The 20,127-nt window shown below is 36.5% G+C and overlaps 10 non-coding genes across 10 annotated transcripts; 4 read left to right on the top strand and 6 right to left on the bottom strand.

The window, feature by feature from the left end:
• Positions 1–783: 783 nt before the first annotated feature.
• TRNAN-GUU (transfer RNA asparagine (anticodon GUU)) lies at positions 784–857 on the bottom strand. The gene has a single exon. It is a non-coding gene; the product is annotated as a tRNA-Asn (tRNA).
• A 186-nt stretch (positions 858–1,043) lies between these two features.
• Positions 1,044–1,115, top strand: TRNAM-CAU (transfer RNA methionine (anticodon CAU)). The gene has a single exon. It is a non-coding gene; the product is annotated as a tRNA-Met (tRNA).
• A 3,171-nt stretch (positions 1,116–4,286) lies between these two features.
• TRNAN-GUU (transfer RNA asparagine (anticodon GUU)) lies at positions 4,287–4,360 on the bottom strand. Its single transcript has one exon. It is a non-coding gene; the product is annotated as a tRNA-Asn (tRNA).
• A 1,093-nt stretch (positions 4,361–5,453) lies between these two features.
• On the bottom strand, positions 5,454–5,527 carry TRNAN-GUU (transfer RNA asparagine (anticodon GUU)). The gene has a single exon. It is a non-coding gene; the product is annotated as a tRNA-Asn (tRNA).
• A 1,093-nt stretch (positions 5,528–6,620) lies between these two features.
• Positions 6,621–6,694, bottom strand: TRNAN-GUU (transfer RNA asparagine (anticodon GUU)). The gene has a single exon. It is a non-coding gene; the product is annotated as a tRNA-Asn (tRNA).
• A 1,353-nt stretch (positions 6,695–8,047) lies between these two features.
• On the top strand, positions 8,048–8,119 carry TRNAM-CAU (transfer RNA methionine (anticodon CAU)). The gene has a single exon. It is a non-coding gene; the product is annotated as a tRNA-Met (tRNA).
• Positions 8,120–10,381: 2,262 nt separating this feature from the next.
• TRNAM-CAU (transfer RNA methionine (anticodon CAU)) lies at positions 10,382–10,453 on the top strand. Its single transcript has one exon. It is a non-coding gene; the product is annotated as a tRNA-Met (tRNA).
• A 2,002-nt stretch (positions 10,454–12,455) lies between these two features.
• Positions 12,456–12,529, bottom strand: TRNAN-GUU (transfer RNA asparagine (anticodon GUU)). Its single transcript has one exon. It is a non-coding gene; the product is annotated as a tRNA-Asn (tRNA).
• A 2,521-nt stretch (positions 12,530–15,050) lies between these two features.
• Positions 15,051–15,122, top strand: TRNAM-CAU (transfer RNA methionine (anticodon CAU)). Its single transcript has one exon. It is a non-coding gene; the product is annotated as a tRNA-Met (tRNA).
• Positions 15,123–17,124: 2,002 nt separating this feature from the next.
• TRNAN-GUU (transfer RNA asparagine (anticodon GUU)) lies at positions 17,125–17,198 on the bottom strand. Its single transcript has one exon. It is a non-coding gene; the product is annotated as a tRNA-Asn (tRNA).
• Positions 17,199–20,127: the final 2,929 nt, after the last annotated feature.

Here is a 20,127-nt window from a genome sequence, read left to right as displayed (position 1 = left end):
TTGACTCTTTTATTTTTACTTAAAGTACAATAACTTTTAACATTTTAATTTGTTTTAATAGTATATTGACAGCATTGTTTTCTTTCAGAAATCCACTTAATTTTCTTTACCCTATTACTGAAATGGTAATTGACAAAAACAAGCTACATTGTCACCAGAAGAGCAATGCAAAATGTACAATTGATATTTCAAAATCATCTTTCCATCTTGAATTTTAATGATGCATTGGGGCAACGATTTTGTGAGAAACATCTTCACCCTTAAAGAAATATTTTCTTAACTTCTTACCTGTGTGCTGATTAGATATCACCTGGTTTTCACATTAAACAGATTCCCACTTGAGAAAGCAGCAAGGATGCAGTGAGGTTTATGTTTCCTGGTGTCAACCTGTATTATTTCAGTGGACATTGTAATGAGGATGCATCTTGCTGCCTTTCCAATGAAGCAAGTTTTAATCAGTAATAGGTGAAAAACCATTCCTACAAAGGTGTTAATCAGAGACTTGGCTTTGTGGACACTTTTCAGAGAGCAAATGTGTTAGCATAAAAATAAAGCCATAAAATGGAGAGCTGATTAATCACTCAATTGGATTTCTCTGCCTGCATAATTTTTTTTCTCTGCAACCCCATGCTAAATTGTGCTTCCTGTTTTTTATAAAATGACTTAATCAAATCTGACTCTGATTGCATCAGAGAAGGCCAGGTACCCTACACTATAAGAGGTGGTTTGAAATTTTGACTTGTCTACTTAAAGATCACCAAAATTTGATCACAAGGTCAATTACGTCCCCGGGTGGGATTGAACCACCAACCTTTCGGTTAACAGCCGAATGCGCTAACCAATTGCGCCACAGAGACAGCTTGCAAACGCATGTACTGACAAAGGCTAAAAAGCATTCATCTAGAAAGTTTCCTAGAAAAAGGTTAAAAAGGCAATAATCTGGAGAGTTTTGCAAGATTTTTCTTCCATTGACCAACAAAGAAACACATTGGTACTTTCACATGATGAGTGAGTACTTCAGGATCTCTGACACTTACATGAGCAGCAGAGTGGCGCAGTGGAAGCGTGCTGGGCCCATAACCCAGAGGTCGGTGGATCGAAACCATCCTCTGCTATGTGCACTTATTTTTTTTGTTAATTAAATTCTTCCAAAACTGGAATTGATATTTTGACTCTTTTATTTTTACTTAAAGTACAATAACTTTTAACATTTTAATTTGTTTTAATAGTATATTGACAGCATTGTATTCTTTCAGAAATCCACTTAATTTTCTTTACCCTATTACTGAAATGGTAATTGACAAAAACAAGCTACATTGTCACCAGAAGAGCAATGCAAAATGTACAATTGATATTTCAAAATCATCTTTCCATCTTGAATTTCAATGATGCATTGGGGCAACGATTTTGTGAGAAACATCTTCACCCTTAAAGAAAGATTTTCTTAACTTCTTACCTGTGTGCTGATTAGATATCACCTGGTTTTCACATTAAACAGATTCCCACTTGAGAAAGCAGCAAGGATGCAGTGAGGTTTATGTTTCCTGGTGTCAACCTGTATTATTTCAGTGGACATTGTAATGAGGATGCATCTTGCTGCCTTTCCAATGAAGCAAGTTTTAATCAGTAATAGGTGAAAAACCATTCCTACAAAGGTGTTAATCAGAGACTTGGCTTTGTGGACACTTTTCAGAGAGCAAATGTGTTAGCATAAAAATAAAGCCATAAAATGGAGAGCTGATTAATCACTCAATTGGATTTCTCTGCCTGCATAATTTTTTTTCTCTGCAACCCCATGCTAAATTGTGCTTCCTGTTTTTTATAAAATGACTTAATCAAATCTTACTCTGATTGCATCAGAGAAGGCCAGGTACCCTACACTATAAGAGGTGGTTTGAAATTTTGACTTGTCTACTTAAAGATCACCAAAATTTGATCACAAGGTCAATTACGTCCCCGGGTGGGATTGAACCACCAACCTTTCGGTTAACAGCCAAATGCGCTAACCGATTGCACCACAGAGACAGCTTGCAAAAGCATGTACTGACAAAGGCTAAAAAGCATTCATCTAGAAAGTTTCCTAGAAAAAGGTTAAAAAGGCAATAATCTGGAGAGTTTTGCAAGATTTTTCTTCCATTGACCAACGAAGAAACACATTGGTACTTTCACATGATGAGTGAGTACTTCAGGATCTCTGACACTTACATGAGCAGCAGAGTGGCGCAGCGGAAGCGTGCTGGGCCTATAACCCAGAGGTCGGTGGATCGAAACCATCCTCTGCTATGTGCACTTATTTTTTTGTTAATTAAATTCTTCCAAAACTGGAATTGATATTTTGACTCTTTTATTTTTACTTAAAGTACAATAACTTTTAACATTTTAATTTGTTTTAATAGTATATTGACAGCATTGTTTTCTTTCAGAAATCCACTTAATTTTCTTTACCCTATTACTGAAATGGTAATTGACAAAAACAAGCTACATTGTCACCAGAAGAGCAATGCAAAATGTACAATTGATATTTCAAAATCATCTTTCCATCTTGAATTTCAATGATGCATTGGGGCAACGATTTTGTGAGAAACATCTTCACCCTTAAAGAAAGATTTTCTTAACTTCTTACCTGTGTGCTGATTAGATATCACCTGGTTTTCACATTAAACAGATTCCCACTTGAGAAAGCAGCAAGGATGCAGTGAGGTTTATGTTTCCTGGTGTCAACCTGTATTATTTCAGTGGACATTGTAATGAGGATGCATCTTGCTGCCTTTCCAATGAAGCAAGTTTTAATCAGTAATAGGTGAAAAACCATTCCTACAAAGGTGTTAATCAGAGACTTGGCTTTGTGGACACTTTTCAGAGAGCAAATGTGTTAGCATAAAAATAAAGCCATAAAATGGAGAGCTGATTAATCACTCATTTGGATTTCTCTGCCTGCATAATTTTTTTTCTCTGCAACCCCATGCTAAATTGTGCTTCCTGTTTTTTATAAAATGACTTAATCAAATCTGACTCTGATTGCATCAGAGAAGGCCAGGTACCCTACACTATAAGAGGTGGTTTGAAATTTTGACTTGTCTACTTAAAGATCACCAAAATTTGATCACAAGGTCAATTACGTCCCCAGGTGGGATTGAACCATAAAACCTTTCGGTTAACAGCCGAATGCGCTCACTGATTGCGCCACAGAGACAGCTTGCAAAAGCATGTATTGACAAAGGCTAAAAAGCATTCATCGAGAAAGTTTCCTAGAAAAAGGTTAAAAAGGCAATAATCTGGAGAGTTTTGCAAGATTTTTCATCCATTGACCAACGAAGAAACACATTGGTACTTTCACATGATGAGTGAGTACTTCAGGATCTCTGACACTTACATGAGCAGCAGAGTGGCGCAGCGGAAGTGTGCTGGGCCCATAACCCAGAGGTCGGTGGATCGAAACCATCCTCTGCTATGTGCACTTATTTTTTTGTTAATTAAATTCTGCCAAAACTGGAATTAATATTTTGACTCTTTTATTTTTACTTAAAGTACAATAACTTTTAACATTTTAATTTGTTTTAATAGTATATTGACAGCATTGTTTTCTTTCAGAAATCCACTTAATTTTCTTTACCCTATTAATGAAATGGTAATTGACAAAAACAAGCTACATTGTCACCAGAAGAGCAATGCAAAATGTACAATTGATATTTCAAAATCATCTTTCCATCTTGAATTTCAATGATGCATTGGGGCAACGATTTTGTGAGAAACATCTTCACCCTTAAAGAAAGATTTTCTTAACTTCTTACCTGTGTGCTGATTAGATATCACCTGGTTTTCACATTAAACAGATTCCCACTTGAGAAAGCAGCAAGGATGCAGTGAGGTTTATGTTTCCTGGTGTCAACCTGTATTATTTCAGTGGACATTGTAATGAGGATGCATCTTGCTGCCTTTCCAATGAAGCAAGTTTTAATCAGTAATAGGCGAAAAACCATTCCTACAAAGGTGTTAATCAGAGACTTGGCTTTGTGGACACTTTTCAGAGAGCAAATGTGTTAGCATAAAAATAAAGCCATAAAATGGAGAGCTGATTAATCACTCAATTGGATTTCTCTGCCTGCATAATTTTTTTTCTCTGCAACCCCATGCTAAATTGTGCTTCCTGTTTTTTATAAAATGACTTAATCAAATCTGACTCTGATTGCATCAGAGAAGGCCAGGTACCCTACACTATAAGAGGTGGTTTGAAATTTTGACTTGTCTACTTAAAGATCACCAAAATTTGATCACAAGGTCAATTACGTCCCCGGGTGGGATTGAACCACCAACCTTTCGGTTAACAGCCGAATGCGCTAACCGATTGCGCCACAGAGACAGCTTGCAAAAGCATGTATTGACAAAGGCTAAAAAGCATTCATCTAGAAAGTTTCCTAGAAAAAGGTTAAAAAGGCAATAATCTGGAGAGTTTTGCAAGATTTTTCTTCCATTGACCAACGAAGAAACACATTGGTACTTTCACATGATGAGTGAGTACTTCAGGATCTCTGACACTTACATGAGCAGCAGAGTGGCGCAGCGGAAGCGTGCTGGGCCCATAACCCAGAGGTTGGTGGATCGAAACCATCCTCTGCTATGTGCACTTATTTTTTTGTTAATTAAATTCTTCCAAAACTGGAATTGATATTTTGACTCTTTTATTTTTACTTAAAGTACAATAACTTTTAACATTTTAATTTGTTTTAATAGTATATTGACAGCATTGTTTTCTTTCAGAAATCCACTTAATTTTCTTTACCCTATTACTGAAATGGTAATTGACAAAAACAAGCTACATTGTCACCAGAAGAGCAATGCAAAATGTACAATTGATATTTCAAAATCATCTTTCCATCTTGAATTTCAATGATGCATTGGGGCAACGATTTTGTGAGAAACATCTTCACCCTTAAAGAAAGATTTTCTTAACTTCTTACCTGTGTGCTGATTAGATATCACCTGGTTTTCACATTAAACAGATTCCCACTTGAGAAAGCAGCAAGGATGCAGTGAGGTTTATGTTTCCTGGTGTCAACCTGTATTATTTCAGTGGACATTGTAATGAGGATGCATCTTGCTGCCTTTCCAATGAAGCAAGTTTTAATCAGTAATAGGTGAAAAACCATTCCTACAAAGGTGTTAATCAGAGACTTGGCTTTGTGGACACTTTTCAGAGAGCAAATGTGTTAGCATAAAAATAAAGCCATAAAATGGAGAGCTGATTAATCACTCAATTGGATTTCTCTGCCTGCATAATTTTTTTTCTCTGCAACCCCATGCTAAATTGTGCTTCCTGTTTTTTATAAAATGACTTAATCAAATCTGACTCTGATTGCATCAGAGAAGGCCAGGTACCCTACACTATAAGAGGTGGTTTGAAATTTTGACTTGTCTACTTAAAGATCACCAAAATTTGATCACAAGGTCAATTACGTCCCCGGGTGGGATTGAACCACCAACCTTTCGGTTAACAGCCGAATGCGCTAACCGATTGCGCCACAGAGACAGCTTGCAAAAGCATGTATTGACAAAGGCTAAAAAGCATTCATCTAGAAAGTTTCCTAGAAAAAGGTTAAAAAGGCAATAATCTGGAGAGTTTTGCAAGATTTTTCTTCCATTGACCAACGAAGAAACACATTGGTACTTTCACATGATGAGTGAGTACTTCAGGATCTCTGACACTTACATGAGCAGCAGAGTGGCGCAGCGGAAGCGTGCTGGGCCCATAACCCAGAGGTTGGTGGATCGAAACCATCCTCTGCTATGTGCACTTATTTTTTTGTTAATTAAATTCTTCCAAAACTGGAATTGATATTTTGACTCTTTTATTTTTACTTAAAGTACAATAACTTTTAACATTTTAATTTGTTTTAATAGTATATTGACAGCATTGTTTTCTTTCAGAAATCCACTTAATTTTCTTTACCCTATTACTGAAATGGTAATTGACAAAAACAAGCTACATTGTCACCAGAAGAGCAATGCAAAATGTACAATTGATATTTCAAAATCATCTTTCCATCTTGAATTTCAATGATGCATTGGGGCAACGATTTTGTGAGAAACATCTTCACCCTTAAAGAAAGATTTTCTTAACTTCTTACCTGTGTGCTGATTAGATATCACCTGGTTTTCACATTAAACAGATTCCCACTTGAGAAAGCAGCAAGGATGCAGTGAGGTTTATGTTTCCTGGTGTCAACCTGTATTATTTCAGTGGACATTGTAATGAGGATGCATCTTGCTGCCTTTCCAATGAAGCAAGTTTTAATCAGTAATAGGTGAAAAACCATTCCTACAAAGGTGTTAATCAGAGACTTGGCTTTGTGGACACTTTTCAGAGAGCAAATGTGTTAGCATAAAAATAAAGCCATAAAATGGAGAGCTGATTAATCACTCAATTGGATTTCTCTGCCTGCATAATTTTTTTTCTCTGCAACCCCATGCTAAATTGTGCTTCCTGTTTTTTATAAAATGACTTAATCAAATCTGACTCTGATTGCATCAGAGAAGGCCAGGTACCCTACACTATAAGAGGTGGTTTGAAATTTTGACTTGTCTACTTAAAGATCACCAAAATTTGATCACAAGGTCAATTACGTCCCCGGGTGGGATTGAACCACCAACCTTTCGGTTAACAGCCGAATGCGCTAACCGATTGCGCCACAGAGACAGCTTGCAAAAGCATGTATTGACAAAGGCTAAAAAGCATTCATCTAGAAAGTTTCCTAGAAAAAGGTTAAAAAGGCAATAATCTGGAGAGTTTTGCAAGATTTTTCTTCCATTGACCAACGAAGAAACACATTGGTACTTTCACATGATGAGTGAGTACTTCAGGATCTCTGACACTTACATGAGCAGCAGAGTGGCGCAGCGGAAGCGTGCTGGGCCCATAACCCAGAGGTTGGAGGATCGAAGCCATCCTCTGCTATGTGCACTTATTTTTTTGTTAATTAAATTCTTCCAAAACTGGAATTGATATTTTGACTCTTTTATTTTTACTTAAAGTACAATAACTTTTAACATTTTAATTTGTTTTAATAGTATATTGACAGCATTGTTTTATTTCAGAAATCCACTTAATTTTCTTTACCCTATTACTGAAATGGTAATTGACAAAAACAAGCTACATTGTCACCAGAAGAGCAATGCAAAATGTACAATTGATATTTCAAAATCATCTTTCCATCTTGAATTTCAATGATGCATTGGGGCAACGATTTTGTGAGAAACATCTTCACCCTTAAAGAAAGATTTTCTTAACTTCTTACCTGTGTGCTGATTAGATATCACCTGGTTTTCACATTAAACAGATTCCCACTTGAGAAAGCAGCAAGGATGCAGTGAGGTTTATGTTTCCTGGTGTCAACCTGTATTATTTCAGTGGACATTGTAATGAGGATGCATCTTGCTGCCTTTCCAATGAAGCAAGTTTTAATCAGTAATAGGTGAAAAACCATTCCTACAAAGGTGTTAATCAGAGACTTGGCTTTGTGGACACTTTTCAGAGAGCAAATGTGTTAGCATAAAAATAAAGCCATAAAATGGAGAGCTGATTAATCACTCAATTGGATTTCTCTGCCTGCATAATTTTTTTTCTCTGCAACACCATGCTAAATTGTGCTTCCTGTTTTTTATAAAATGACTTAATCAAATCTGACTCTGATTGCATCAGAGAAGGCCAGGTACCCTACACTATAAGAGGTGGTTTGAAATTTTGACTTGTCTACTTAAAGATCACCAAAACTTGATCACAAGGTCAATTACATCCCCGGGTGGGGTTGAACCACCAACCTTTCGGTTAACAGCCAAATGCGCTAACCGATTGCGCCACAGAGACAGCTTGCAAAAGCATGTACTGACAAAGGCTAAAAAGCATTTATCTAGAAAGTTTCCTAGAAAAAGGTTAAAAAGGCAATAATCTGGAGAGTTTTGCAAGATTTTTCTTCCATTGACCAACGAAGAAACACATTGGTACTTTCACATGATGAGTGAGTACTTCAGGATCTCTGACACTTACATGAGCAGCAGAGTGGCGCAGCGGAAGCGTGCTGGGCCCATAACCCAGAGGTCGGTGGATCGAAACCATCCTCTGCTATGTGCACTTATTTTTTTGTTAATTAAATTCTTCCAAAACTGGAATTGATATTTTGACTCTTTTATTTTTACTTAAAGTACAATAACTTTTAACATTTTAATTTGTTTTAATAGTATATTGACAGCATTGTTTTCTTTCAGAAATCCACTAAATTTTCTTTACCCTATTACTGAAATGGTAATTGACAAAAACAAGCTACATTGTCACCAGAAGAGCAATGCAAAATGTACAATTGATATTTCAAAATCATCTTTCCATCTTGAATTTCAATGATGCATTGGGGCAACGATTTTGTGAGAAACATCTTCACCCTTAAAGAAAGATTTTCTTAACTTCTTACCTGTGTGCTGATTAGATATCACCTGGTTTTCACATTAAACAGATTCCCACTTGAGAAAGCAGCAAGGATGCAGTGAGGTTTATGTTTCCTGGTGTCAACCTGTATTATTTCAGTGGACATTGTAATGAGGATGCATCTTGCTGCCTTTCCAATGAAGCAAGTTTTAATCAGTAATAGGTGAAAAACCATTCCTACAAAGGTGTTAATCAGAGACTTGGCTTTGTGGACACTTTTCAGAGAGCAAATGTGTTAGCATAAAAATAAAGCCATAAAATGAAGAGCTGATTAATCACTCATTTGGATTTCTCTGCCTGCATAATTTTTTTTCTCTGCAACCCCATGCTAAATTGTGCTTCCTGTTTTTTATAAAATGACTTAATCAAATCTGACTCTGATTGCATCAGAGAAGGCCAGGTACCGTACACTATAAGAGGTGGTTTGAAATTTTGACTTGTCTACTTAAAGATCACCAAAATTTGATCACAAGGTCAATTACGTCCCCAGGTGGGATTGAACCACCAACCTTTCGGTTAACAGCCGAATGCGCTCACTGATTGCGCCACAGAGACAGCTTGCAAAAGCATGTATTGACAAAGGCTAAAAAGCATTCATCTAGAAAGTTTCCTAGAAAAAGGTTAAAAAGGCAATAATCTGGAGAGTTTTGCAAGATTTTTCTTCCATTGACCAACGAAGAAACACATTGGTACTTTCACATGATGAGTGAGTACTTCAGGATCTCTGACACTTACATGAGCAGCAGAGTGGCGCAGCGGAAGTGTGCTGGGCCCATAACCCAGAGGTCGGTGGATCGAAACCATCCTCTGCTATGTGCACTTATTTTTTTGTTAATTAAATTCTGCCAAAACTGGAATTAATATTTTGACTCTTTTATTTTTACTTAAAGTACAATAACTTTTAACATTTTAATTTGTTTTAATAGTATATTGACAGCATTGTTTTCTTTCAGAAATCCACTTAATTTTCTTTACCCTATTACTGAAATGGTATTTGACAAAAACAAGCTACATTGTCACCAGAAGAGCAATGCAAAATGTACAATTGATATTTCAAAATCATCTTTCCATCTTGAATTTCAATGATGCATTGGGGCAATGATTTTGTGAGAAACATCTTCACCCTTAAAGAAAGATTTTCTTAACTTCTTACCTGTGTGCTGATTAGATATCACCTGGTTTTCACATTAAACAGATTCCCACTTGAGAAAGCAGCAAGGATGCAGTGAGGTTTATGTTTCCTGGTGTCAACCTGTATTATTTCAGTGGACATTGTAATGAGGATGCATCTTGCTGCCTTTCCAATGAAGCAAGTTTTAATCAGTAATAGGTGAAAAACCATTCCTACAAAGGTGTTAATCAGAGACTTGGCTTTGTGGACACTTTTCAGAGAGCAAATGTGTTAGCATAAAAATAAAGCCATAAAATGGAGAGCTGATTAATCACTCAATTGGATTTCTCTGCCTGCATAATTTTTTTTCTCTGCAACCCCATGCTAAATTGTGCTTCTTGTTTTTTATAAAATGACTAAATCAAATCTGACTCTGATTGCATCAGAGAAGGCCAGGTACCCTACACTATAAGAGGTGGTTTGAAATTTTGACTTGTCTACTTAAAGATCAGCAAAATTTGATCACAAGGTCAATTACGTCCCCGGGTGATATTGAACCACCAGCCTTTCGGTTAACAGCCGAATGCGCTAACCGATTGCACCACAGATACAACTTGCAAAATCATGTACTAACAAAGGCTAAAAAGCATTCATCTAGAAAGTTTCCTAGAAAAAGGTTAAAAAGGCAATAATCTGGAGAGTTTTGCAAGATTTTTCTTCCATTGACCAACGAAGAAACACATTGGTACTTTCACATGATGAGTAAGTACTTCAGGATCTCTGGCACTTACATGAGCAGCAGAGTGGCGCAGCGGAAGCGTGCTGGGCCCATAACCCAGAGGTCGGTGGATCGAAACCATCCTCTGCTATGTGCACTTATTTTTTTGTTAATTAAATTCTTCCAAAACTGGAATTGATATTTTGACTCTTTTATTTTTACTTAAAGTACAATAACTTTTAACATTTTAATTTGTTTTAATAGTATATTGACAGCATTGTATTCTTTCAGAAATCCACTTAATTTTCTTTACCCTATTACTGAAATGGTAATTGACAAAAACAAGCTACATTGTCACCAGAAGAGCAATGCAAAATGTACAATTGATATTTCAAAATCATCTTTCCATCTTGAATTTCAATGATGCATTGGGGCAACGATTTTGTGAGAAACATCTTCACTCTTAAAGAAAGATTTTCTTAACTTCTTACCTGTGTGCTGATTAGATATCACCTGGTTTTCACATTAAACAGATTCCCACTTGAGAAAGCAGCAAGGATGCAGTGAGGTTTATGTTTCCTGGTGTCAACCTGTATTATTTCAGTGGACATTGTAATGAGGATGCATCTTGCTGCCTTTCCAATGAAGCAAGTTTTAATCAGTAATAGGTGAAAAACCATTCCTACAAAGGTGTTAATCAGAGACTTGGCTTTGTGGACACTTTTCAGAGAGCAAATGTGTTAGCATAAAAATAAAGCCATAAAATGGAGAGCTGATTAATCACTCAATTGGATTTCTCTGCCTGCATAATTTTTTTTCTCTGCAACCCCATGCTAAATTGTGCTTCCTGTTTTTTATAAAATGACTTAATCAAATCTGACTCTGATTGCATCAGAGAAGGCCAGGTACCCTACACTATAAGAGGTGGTTTGAAATTTTGACTTGTCTACTTAAAGATCACCAAAATTTAATCACAAGGTCAATTACGTCCCCGGGTGGGATTGAACCACCAACCTTTCGGTTAACAGCCGAATGTGCTAACTGATTGCGCCACAGAGACAGCTTGCAAAAGCATGTACTGACAAAGGCTAAAAAGCATTCATCTAGAAAGTTTCCTAGAAAAAGGTTAAAAAGGCAATAATCTGGAGAGTTTTGCAAGATTTTTCTTCCATTGACCAACGAAGAAACACATTGGTACTTTCACATGATGAGTGAGTACTTCAGGATCTCTGACACTTACATGAGCAGCAGAGTGGTGCAGCGGAAGCGTGCTGGGCCCATAACCCAGAGGTTGGTGGATCGAAACCATCCTCTGCTATGTGCACTTCTTTTTTTGTTAATTAAATTCTTCCAAAACTGGAATTGATATTTTGACTCTTTTATTTTTACTTAAAGTACAATAACTTTTAACATTTTAATTTGTTTTAATAGTATATTGACAGCATTGTTTTCTTTCAGAAATCCACTTAATTTTCTTTACCCTATTACTGAAATGGTAATTGACAAAAACAAGCTACATTGTCACCAGAAGAGCAATGCAAAATGTACAATTGATATTTCAAAATCATCTTTCCATCTTGAATTTTAATGATGCATTGGGGCAACGATTTTGTGAGAAACATCTTCACCCTTAAAGAAATATTTTCTTAACTTCTTACCTGTGTGCTGATTAGATATCACCTGGTTTTCACATTAAACAGATTCCCACTTGAGAAAGCAGCAAGGATGCAGTGAGGTTTATGTTTCCTGGTGTCAACCTGTATTATTTCAGTGGACATTGTAATGAGGATGCATCTTGCTGCCTTTCCAATGAAGCAAGTTTTAATCAGTAATAGGTGAAAAACCATTCCTACAAAGGTGTTAATCAGAGACTTGGCTTTGTGGACACTTTTCAGAGAGCAAATGTGTTAGCATAAAAATAAAGCCATAAAATGGAGAGCTGATTAATCACTCAATTGGATTTCTCTGCCTGCATAATTTTTTTTCTCTGCAACCCCATGCTAAATTGTGCTTCCTGTTTTTTATAAAATGACTTAATCAAATCTGACTCTGATTGCATCAGAGAAGGCCAGGTACCCTACACTATAAGAGGTGGTTTGAAATTTTGACTTGTCTACTTAAAGATCACCAAAATTTGATCACAAGGTCAATTACGTCCCCGGGTGGGATTGAACCACCAACCTTTCGGTTAACAGCCGAATGCGCTAACCAATTGCGCCACAGAGACAGCTTGCAAACGCATGTACTGACAAAGGCTAAAAAGCATTCATCTAGAAAGTTTCCTAGAAAAAGGTTAAAAAGGCAATAATCTGGAGAGTTTTGCAAGATTTTTCTTCCATTGACCAACAAAGAAACACATTGGTACTTTCACATGATGAGTGAGTACTTCAGGATCTCTGACACTTACATGAGCAGCAGAGTGGCGCAGTGGAAGCGTGCCGGGCCCATAACCCAGAGGTCGGTGGATCGAAACCATCCTCTGCTATGTGCACTTATTTTTTTTGTTAATTAAATTCTTCCAAAACTGGAATTGATATTTTGACTCTTTTATTTTTACTTAAAGTACAATAACTTTTAACATTTTAATTTGTTTTAATAGTATATTGACAGCATTGTATTCTTTCAGAAATCCACTTAATTTTCTTTACCCTATTACTGAAATGGTAATTGACAAAAACAAGCTACATTGTCACCAGAAGAGCAATGCAAAATGTACAATTGATATTTCAAAATCATCTTTCCATCTTGAATTTCAATGATGCATTGGGGCAACGATTTTGTGAGAAACATCTTCACCCTTAAAGAAAGATTTTCTTAACTTCTTACCTGTGTGCTGATTAGATATCACCTGGTTTTCACATTAAACAGATTCCCACTTGAGAAAGCAGCAAGGATGCAGTGAGGTTTATGTTTCCTGGTGTCAACCTGTATTATTTCAGTGGACATTGTAATGAGGATGCATCTTGCTGCCTTTCCAATGAAGCAAGTTTTAATCAGTAATAGGTGAAAAACCATTCCTACAAAGGTGTTAATCAGAGACTTGGCTTTGTGGACACTTTTCAGAGAGCAAATGTGTTAGCATAAAAATAAAGCCATAAAATGAAGAGCTGATTAATCACTCATTTGGATTTCTCTGCCTGCATAATTTTTTTTCTCTGCAACCCCATGCTAAATTGTGCTTCCTGTTTTTTATAAAATGACTTAATCAAATCTGACTCTGATTGCATCAGAGAAGGCCAGGTACCCTACACTATAAGAGGTGGTTTGAAATTTTGACTTGTCTACTTAAAGATCACCAAAATTTGATCACAAGGTCAATTACGTCCCCAGGTGGGATTGAACCACCAACCTTTCGGTTAACAGCCGAATGCGCTCACTGATTGCGCCACAGAGACAGCTTGCAAAAGCATGTATTGACAAAGGCTAAAAAGCATTCATCTAGAAAGTTTCCTAGAAAAAGGTTAAAAAGGCAATAATCTGGAGAGTTTTGCAAGATTTTTCTTCCATTGACCAACGAAGAAACACATTGGTACTTTCACATGATGAGTGAGTACTTCAGGATCTCTGACACTTACATGAGCAGCAGAGTGGCGCAGCGGAAGTGTGCTGGGCCCATAACCCAGAGGTCGGTGGATCGAAACCATCCTCTGCTATGTGCACTTATTTTTTTGTTAATTAAATTCTGCCAAAACTGGAATTAATATTTTGACTCTTTTATTTTTACTTAAAGTACAATAACTTTTAACATTTTAATTTGTTTTAATAGTATATTGACAGCATTGTTTTCTTTCAGAAATCCACTTAATTTTCTTTACCCTATTACTGAAATGGTATTTGACAAAAACAAGCTACATTGTCACCAGAAGAGCAATGCAAAATGTACAATTGATATTTCAAAATCATCTTTCCATCTTGAATTTCAATGATGCATTGGGGCAATGATTTTGTGAGAAACATCTTCACCCTTAAAGAAAGATTTTCTTAACTTCTTACCTGTGTGCTGATTAGATATCACCTGGTTTTCACATTAAACAGATTCCCACTTGAGAAAGCAGCAAGGATGCAGTGAGGTTTATGTTTCCTGGTGTCAACCTGTATTATTTCAGTGGACATTGTAATGAGGATGCATCTTGCTGCCTTTCCAATGAAGCAAGTTTTAATCAGTAATAGGTGAAAAACCATTCCTACAAAGGTGTTAATCAGAGACTTGGCTTTGTGGACACTTTTCAGAGAGCAAATGTGTTAGCATAAAAATAAAGCCATAAAATGGAGAGCTGATTAATCACTCAATTGGATTTCTCTGCCTGCATAATTTTTTTTCTCTGCAACCCCATGCTAAATTGTGCTTCTTGTTTTTTATAAAATGACTAAATCAAATCTGACTCTGATTGCATCAGAGAAGGCCAGGTACCCTACACTATAAGAGGTGGTTTGAAATTTTGACTTGTCTACTTAAAGATCAGCAAAATTTGATCACAAGGTCAATTACGTCCCCGGGTGATATTGAACCACCAGCCTTTCGGTTAACAGCCGAATGCGCTAACCGATTGCACCACAGATACAACTTGCAAAATCATGTACTAACAAAGGCTAAAAAGCATTCATCTAGAAAGTTTCCTAGAAAAAGGTTAAAAAGGCAATAATCTGGAGAGTTTTGCAAGATTTTTCTTCCATTGACCAACGAAGAAACACATTGGTACTTTCACATGATGAGTAAGTACTTCAGGATCTCTGGCACTTACATGAGCAGCAGAGTGGCGCAGCGGAAGCGTGCTGGGCCCATAACCCAGAGGTCGGTGGATCGAAACCATCCTCTGCTATGTGCACTTATTTTTTTGTTAATTAAATTCTTCCAAAACTGGAATTGATATTTTGACTCTTTTATTTTTACTTAAAGTACAATAACTTTTAACATTTTAATTTGTTTTAATAGTATATTGACAGCATTGTATTCTTTCAGAAATCCACTTAATTTTCTTTACCCTATTACTGAAATGGTAATTGACAAAAACAAGCTACATTGTCACCAGAAGAGCAATGCAAAATGTACAATTGATATTTCAAAATCATCTTTCCATCTTGAATTTCAATGATGCATTGGGGCAACGATTTTGTGAGAAACATCTTCACTCTTAAAGAAAGATTTTCTTAACTTCTTACCTGTGTGCTGATTAGATATCACCTGGTTTTCACATTAAACAGATTCCCACTTGAGAAAGCAGCAAGGATGCAGTGAGGTTTATGTTTCCTGGTGTCAACCTGTATTATTTCAGTGGACATTGTAATGAGGATGCATCTTGCTGCCTTTCCAATGAAGCAAGTTTTAATCAGTAATAGGTGAAAAACCATTCCTACAAAGGTGTTAATCAGAGACTTGGCTTTGTGGACACTTTTCAGAGAGCAAATGTGTTAGCATAAAAATAAAGCCATAAAATGGAGAGCTGATTAATCACTCAATTGGATTTCTCTGCCTGCATAATTTTTTTTCTCTGCAACCCCATGCTAAATTGTGCTTCCTGTTTTTTATAAAATGACTTAATCAAATCTGACTCTGATTGCATCAGAGAAGGCCAGGTACCCTACACTATAAGAGGTGGTTTGAAATTTTGACTTGTCTACTTAAAGATCACCAAAATTTAATCACAAGGTCAATTACGTCCCCGGGTGGGATTGAACCACCAACCTTTCGGTTAACAGCCGAATGTGCTAACTGATTGCGCCACAGAGACAGCTTGCAAAAGCATGTACTGACAAAGGCTAAAAAGCATTCATCTAGAAAGTTTCCTAGAAAAAGGTTAAAAAGGCAATAATCTGGAGAGTTTTGCAAGATTTTTCTTCCATTGACCAACGAAGAAACACATTGGTACTTTCACATGATGAGTGAGTACTTCAGGATCTCTGACACTTACATGAGCAGCAGAGTGGTGCAGCGGAAGCGTGCTGGGCCCATAACCCAGAGGTTGGTGGATCGAAACCATCCTCTGCTATGTGCACTTCTTTTTTTGTTAATTAAATTCTTCCAAAACTGGAATTGATATTTTGACTCTTTTATTTTTACTTAAAGTACAATAACTTTTAACATTTTAATTTGTTTTAATAGTATATTGACAGCATTGTTTTCTTTCAGAAATCCACTTAATTTTCTTTACCCTATTACTGAAATGGTAATTGACAAAAACAAGCTACATTGTCACCAGAAGAGCAATGCAAAATGTACAATTGATATTTCAAAATCATCTTTCCATCTTGAATTTTAATGATGCATTGGGGCAACGATTTTGTGAGAAACATCTTCACCCTTAAAGAAATATTTTCTTAACTTCTTACCTGTGTGCTGATTAGATATCACCTGGTTTTCACATTAAACAGATTCCCACTTGAGAAAGCAGCAAGGATGCAGTGAGGTTTATGTTTCCTGGTGTCAACCTGTATTATTTCAGTGGACATTGTAATGAGGATGCATCTTGCTGCCTTTCCAATGAAGCAAGTTTTAATCAGTAATAGGTGAAAAACCATTCCTACAAAGGTGTTAATCAGAGACTTGGCTTTGTGGACACTTTTCAGAGAGCAAATGTGTTAGCATAAAAATAAAGCCATAAAATGGAGAGCTGATTAATCACTCAATTGGATTTCTCTGCCTGCATAATTTTTTTTCTCTGCAACCCCATGCTAAATTGTGCTTCCTGTTTTTTATAAAATGACTTAATCAAATCTGACTCTGATTGCATCAGAGAAGGCCAGGTACCCTACACTATAAGAGGTGGTTTGAAATTTTGACTTGTCTACTTAAAGATCACCAAAATTTGATCACAAGGTCAATTACGTCCCCGGGTGGGATTGAACCACCAACCTTTCGGTTAACAGCCGAATGCGCTAACCAATTGCGCCACAGAGACAGCTTGCAAACGCATGTACTGACAAAGGCTAAAAAGCATTCATCTAGAAAGTTTCCTAGAAAAAGGTTAAAAAGGCAATAATCTGGAGAGTTTTGCAAGATTTTTCTTCCATTGACCAACAAAGAAACACATTGGTACTTTCACATGATGAGTGAGTACTTCAGGATCTCTGACACTTACATGAGCAGCAGAGTGGCGCAGTGGAAGCGTGCCGGGCCCATAACCCAGAGGTCGGTGGATCGAAACCATCCTCTGCTATGTGCACTTATTTTTTTTGTTAATTAAATTCTTCCAAAACTGGAATTGATATTTTGACTCTTTTATTTTTACTTAAAGTACAATAACTTTTAACATTTTAATTTGTTTTAATAGTATATTGACAGCATTGTATTCTTTCAGAAATCCACTTAATTTTCTTTACCCTATTACTGAAATGGTAATTGACAAAAACAAGCTACATTGTCACCAGAAGAGCAATGCAAAATGTACAATTGATATTTCAAAATCATCTTTCCATCTTGAATTTCAATGATGCATTGGGGCAACGATTTTGTGAGAAACATCTTCACCCTTAAAGAAAGATTTTCTTAACTTCTTACCTGTGTGCTGATTAGATATCACCTGGTTTTCACATTAAACAGATTCCCACTTGAGAAAGCAGCAAGGATGCAGTGAGGTTTATGTTTCCTGGTGTCAACCTGTATTATTTCAGTGGACATTGTAATGAGGATGCATCTTGCTGCCTTTCCAATGAAGCAAGTTTTAATCAGTAATAGGTGAAAAACCATTCCTACAAAGGTGTTAATCAGAGACTTGGCTTTGTGGACACTTTTCAGAGAGCAAATGTGTTAGCATAAAAATAAAGCCATAAAATGGAGAGCTGATTAATCACTCAATTGGATTTCTCTGCCTGCATAATTTTTTTTCTCTGCAACCCCATGCTAAATTGTGCTTCCTGTTTTTTATAAAATGACTTAATCAAATCTGACTCTGATTGCATCAGAGAAGGCCAGGTACCCTACACTATAAGAGGTGGTTTGAAATTTTGACTTGTCTACTTAAAGATCACCAAAATTTGATCACAAGGTCAATTACGTCCCCGGGTGGGATTGAACCACCAACCTTTCGGTTAACAGCCAAATGCGCTAACCGATTGCACCACAGAGACAGCTTGCAAAAGCATGTACTGACAAAGGCTAAAAAGCATTCATCTAGAAAGTTTCCTAGAAAAAGGTTAAAAAGGCAATAATCTGGAGAGTTTTGCAAGATTTTTCTTCCATTGACCAACGAAGAAACACATTGGTACTTTCACATGATGAGTGAGTACTTCAGGATCTCTGACACTTACATGAGCAGCAGAGTGGCGCAGCGGAAGCGTGCTGGGCCTATAACCCAGAGGTCGGTGGATCGAAACCATCCTCTGCTATGTGCACTTATTTTTTTGTTAATTAAATTCTTCCAAAACTGGAATTGATATTTTGACTCTTTTATTTTTACTTAAAGTACAATAACTTTTAACATTTTAATTTGTTTTAATAGTATATTGACAGCATTGTTTTCTTTCAGAAATCCACTTAATTTTCTTTACCCTATTACTGAAATGGTAATTGACAAAAACAAGCTACATTGTCACCAGAAGAGCAATGCAAAATGTACAATTGATATTTCAAAATCATCTTTCCATCTTGAATTTCAATGATGCATTGGGGCAACGATTTTGTGAGAAACATCTTCACCCTTAAAGAAAGATTTTCTTAACTTCTTACCTGTGTGCTGATTAGATATCACCTGGTTTTCACATTAAACAGATTCCCACTTGAGAAAGCAGCAAGGATGCAGTGAGGTTTATGTTTCCTGGTGTCAACCTGTATTATTTCAGTGGACATTGTAATGAGGATGCATCTTGCTGCCTTTCCAATGAAGCAAGTTTTAATCAGTAATAGGTGAAAAACCATTCCTACAAAGGTGTTAATCAGAGACTTGGCTTTGTGGACACTTTTCAGAGAGCAAATGTGTTAGCATAAAAATAAAGCCATAAAATGGAGAGCTGATTAATCACTCATTTGGATTTCTCTGCCTGCATAATTTTTTTTCTCTGCAACCCCATGCTAAATTGTGCTTCCTGTTTTTTATAAAATGACTTAATCAAATCTGACTCTGATTGCATCAGAGAAGGCCAGGTACCCTACACTATAAGAGGTGGTTTGAAATTTTGACTTGTCTACTTAAAGATCACCAAAATTTGATCACAAGGTCAATTACGTCCCCAGGTGGGATTGAACCATAAAACCTTTCGGTTAACAGCCGAATGCGCTCACTGATTGCGCCACAGAGACAGCTTGCAAAAGCATGTATTGACAAAGGCTAAAAAGCATTCATCGAGAAAGTTTCCTAGAAAAAGGTTAAAAAGGCAATAATCTGGAGAGTTTTGCAAGATTTTTCATCCATTGACCAACGAAGAAACACATTGGTACTTTCACATGATGAGTGAGTACTTCAGGATCTCTGACACTTACATGAGCAGCAGAGTGGCGCAGCGGAAGTGTGCTGGGCCCATAACCCAGAGGTCGGTGGATCGAAACCATCCTCTGCTATGTGCACTTATTTTTTTGTTAATTAAATTCTGCCAAAACTGGAATTAATATTTTGACTCTTTTATTTTTACTTAAAGTACAATAACTTTTAACATTTTAATTTGTTTTAATAGTATATTGACAGCATTGTTTTCTTTCAGAAATCCACTTAATTTTCTTTACCCTATTAATGAAATGGTAATTGACAAAAACAAGCTACATTGTCACCAGAAGAGCAATGCAAAATGTACAATTGATATTTCAAAATCATCTTTCCATCTTGAATTTCAATGATGCATTGGGGCAACGATTTTGTGAGAAACATCTTCACCCTTAAAGAAAGATTTTCTTAACTT

The sequence above is a fragment of the Pseudophryne corroboree genome, chromosome 4, assembly GCF_028390025.1.
Source record: "Pseudophryne corroboree isolate aPseCor3 chromosome 4, aPseCor3.hap2, whole genome shotgun sequence".
Lineage (NCBI taxonomy): Eukaryota > Metazoa > Chordata > Amphibia > Anura > Myobatrachidae > Pseudophryne > Pseudophryne corroboree.
The sequence above is the reverse complement of the archived record's forward strand: the minus strand, read 5'-3'. Positions and strand labels throughout refer to the sequence as shown.